This window comes from Echinococcus granulosus (genome assembly GCF_000524195.1).
Source record: "Echinococcus granulosus chromosome Unknown EG_S00012, whole genome shotgun sequence".
NCBI classification, from domain to species: domain Eukaryota; kingdom Metazoa; phylum Platyhelminthes; class Cestoda; order Cyclophyllidea; family Taeniidae; genus Echinococcus; species Echinococcus granulosus.
In genome coordinates, this window is record NW_020170392.1 from 785,302 (window position 1) to 789,589 (window position 4,288).

Below are 4,288 nucleotides of genomic sequence, written 5' to 3' on the forward strand. Positions count from 1 at the left end.
CCTCTTTAACTTCCTTTTAGCCTATTTGAGCGCACATACACACACACCTCTGACATAAATCTGAGATATTTAATAATGCCGCAGATAATGAATTGAGTCCAAAATAAGCATACCTTGATTGACAGAGATAAGCTTTCGTATAAAATTCTTCCTTTCCTCCATTTTCATTCCACTACTGGCCGAATATTTATCTCTCCGAGTTCTGTTCAGCTGGTAGAGAGGTCGAGGAGGTATTGCGTCTCCACTTAGGTGACACCTCCATACAGGTACCGTAGACGGCTCCGTGACGAAATTCTCCCTATTCTCGGCTAGCGCATCTTTGGTTGTTAACAGCATTCCTCCAGAACAAGGGAGAGGGGTAGTTGCCGAAAGTAGGCGTCATTTTTAGCTCTTCTATTGGGGGTCGTCTCCGAATTCACCCATCCGCAGCATATTCTCTTCTTCTGCCACATTTCAGAAACAGAAATCAGGACAGATGTCCTAGGGTCAGGTCCCTTTTCCACTGCCACCAATGTAGCGCCCCGAGACTTCCCTGAAGAGGAGAGAATTTATAGTGACAGGGAGGTATGTAGTACCGACGTAGAGAAGGTTTGGGGGCAACTGGTTTGGCCTGGAGGCCATGCCGCCCAGTGGAAGTGGCAGGGCGGAGCCTTAAGTACCGACGAAACCAAAACGAGGAGGTAAACTAACAACCAAAGCATTACGTTTCAATACGAACAGGCACCAAGAGGTCTTTTAACTGAGGGACTCGTGCTCACTGCTAATTATCTTTCCTCAGTGCATAACTTGATGATGAAGCCTTCTATTTCATCAGAACGTCGATGAAGGTGATTCGGTCAAGGGCGTTATCCACTGCTCCATCGAACTCATCACCAAGCGAGTAGACTTAGGCTTGTTTTGATGTTTTAGGGTTTGCTAAGCAAAGGGTAGAGAGAAATAATAATTAGAGTGCAGTAAAATTGCATAAATGAATACAGGTCTTGTCTTTCATAAAATTCATACCAAATAGTGGGATTTTTAACTAGTCATCTTCCAGAAGGCCATAGCTATGCGATTGAAATTTTGCATTTATGGTTGTCTAACTGAATGGTACATGAGGGGATTCCACTGGCCTGGACTACAAAATGCAAATTCAAATCCACTTTCCTAGTAGCGATTTTTCATACCTCGCAAGCCTTTCCCCGGCGTACCTTCTATGTGTTTGAATCCTGATTGCTATTATTGAATAAATTAGAACTTGAATACCAACGTTGAAAAATAGTGGTAACGTAAAACCTTGAACACTTGTTTAACTCTTCACTTTGGTTGCATGAACACTTAAGGCTTCGCTTCTGTACTTCCGCTGGGCGGCATGGCCTTCAGGGCAAGTCAGTAGCTCCCCAGTCATTCAGTGCAGCAGGAATGCAGATTCCGCCCTGGTATTGTCTTCTGTCCCCTTCAGGGAAGCCTTAGGGCGCTACAGTATCCCATTTTACATTGAATCAACACCTGTTCCCTTCTTTCACCCGCGTGATTGAAGTGAATTTGAGAAAGATTGAAAATAATCAAGCTTTCTATCACGGACTGTATCTATCTCTTATGCAACGAAACATGGGATTAATAAAGATTTTTCCGTTTACTTTCATCCATCAACAGCTCATCAGTTTTTGTTGACCTTTCAGAATCCTTCAATCAAATCAAAACGTTTGATGTTTTTGCAGCTGTTTCAACAAAGCCTTGCTCCTCGCAACGCGCCTTTACCAACAGCGTTGCATATGTTTTACCTAACAGGACCATAAAGGCTCCAGTATGCTGGAATACACTCCATACTTGTCCCGAGGAAGGGGCAGAAGAGGTCATCTATGATCAAAAAGCACAGAAGCCTGCTCGAGTCTCTCAGGGTATTTGAAATAGTTGAAAATGAACTGAGACTGTTGCAGTAGGAGGGCTTTCAATTACCCTCGAACTTTCTTAATTTACAAATTGGCAATTTACACTCTTGGATCTGAATAGCTGAGAAATTTACAAGGGATTCACGATTTGATCAGTAGCTCCATAACGGACAAAACACGTAAGCTTATTTGAAAATACGCAATCTCAATAAAATATAGATTGTGTTTAGATGTCAGCCTTGACATTGGGAAAAGGGCTTGACAGCATTTTCATAAAGACTAACACGTTTGTATTATTCCACTTGACATTCTCTCAATCACCTTTAAGAAGCTAAAAATATCGACAGAAGTGCAGTCCCCTCGGTCATAGCATTCCCACAACAGAGCCTTCTAGGTATCCAGATTTGGAGAAGAATACTGCAGTGGTCTTTTGTCCCCAGGTGAGCAATGTCGACTTCCCCTGAATGGGAACTTTGAAGCAGCACTTACATTGGTGTCCCGTGAGATCGTGGCCAGTACAGATGCCTTTGCAATGGTTGCGCACCAGTTTTACATATTTGGCCAAACTTCGATTTGGAAACTCTTTGTTACTGAATTCCCATTTTCCCACCCACATATTGCATACTGTAACTGCTCCTAGATGGCTGAAATTCAACACTAATGGCCCTAACTACTAAAGTTTATTCCAAAAATGCCTTTAAACAATCCTTGTTTGAATGAATGGGGAGTATTTTGGACTCAATAGGGGCCAAACTATGCATTTACGAGGATCAAAAAACCTGAAATTCTTGTCTCAGTCTTCGAGACAATATTGGGGTGTTTTTAAGATTGAAAAATCCCTGTAGGTAAGAAGCAGGCTTTGAAAGAGGTCTAAATTAACCACTAGGTAGAGACTTCCAGTCGTATTTTGAAGTAGAACAGCCTGCTGCAGAAAAATCTGCTTGGACCGCGTTAGCTGAGGACAGTGCGAAAAGTCCCCTGTCTAACACCTATTTGATAGAATCATTGCAAACACATGCAGTTCCAAACCCTAGTTGTCATAGCACTACTTATGTGAAGGCGATACAGGCAAAAGTGTGTAGGTTTCTTAAGGAATTTCTACAGGAGTCTCTGCAGTCTCCCGAGACTTCCTTGAAGATGAATGAGGGCAAAAAACTAGGCAGAATACGTTTTGCTGACGTACAGAAGGACTTGGGGCTACCGGTATGGTCTGGAGGCCAGCCTACCCGGTGAGGGTACGATCACGAAAACCTAAAGTGGCCCCCTTTACCAAAAGTGTTAGCTCTCCGTTTTCTAAAAACCCCAGATTTTATGGAAACATGAATTTTAAAAAAACATGGAAGGGTAAAAAAACAATGGGGGTGGGTTAAAATGCATAGATCTGTGTGTTTCATGTTTTTTGACAGTACGATATCTGTATGCGCTCTTCCAGTCTCCCATGATTCTGCCTTCACCCATGCTACCAATCTCATAGTTCTATCATAAAGCCAAAGCCTTAAAGCCTTTGGGGACGCCAGGAATGTTACACTATGGACATCAAGGGTGACGGTGTTCTTGCGCCTCTTGGCCCCAAACAAATCCGAGCAACAATTGTTCTGGTGTTCTGCTCAGTGATTGCTTCCTTTATAGTAAGTTTCTTTGTTAAAGCATTTGAGTAAACAAGTGGTTCTGATAAGTTCTTAATAAACAGTCCATCTATTTCTTCACAGAGTCAAGATGTACCAAACGGAAGTTGACTTGAGACACCTATACGCCCTCCGAGCTCGAGACCCATCAAAGCAAGTCCTCAGATGTGCAGTCCCACTTCACATGCGTCCCAGCCGATACTTTTTTATAGTCCCATATGTGGCAATAAACTCACAGATATCATTGGAGTGACAAAACGTGCAAACAAATATTCTGCAGACGGCCAGAGGGTGAGAGAGACTTGCGCCCTAACGCTTTATTAATAACGGACAATTTGGGTGCTTGTTAATGAGCGTGATGTGCTTTAAGGCATTAAAGAAGTTATAATTACTCTGGTCTTAAAGCCATTGTGACTCACAATCGGAATCCACTGTGATAAGTGGACAGTGTATCATCCGAAAATTGTCCCAAGCATCGGACCGCTTCTATTCTAAATCTTGTCTTGACAATTATTTGGTTTGTCAAATTTGAAATTTTCGTTTCGCTTAAGTTGTCAGAGGCTTTAGTGCCCTTAATTCTTGATTTTATAGAGTTAATGTGAAAATTTACAAGGCCTACTTCTAACTGCTGCCACTTTATTCATTTATCATTGAGTTTTTTGAGTAAAGATCACATAATGTAAATTAAATGCTGGGTGAGGGTGTAAAATATAGTGTCCGAGTTGTTCCTAAAAGAGTTATGAGACATTCAAGCCTGGAAGAGGCCTTACTTCCTGCGAACAGAAGGATTAC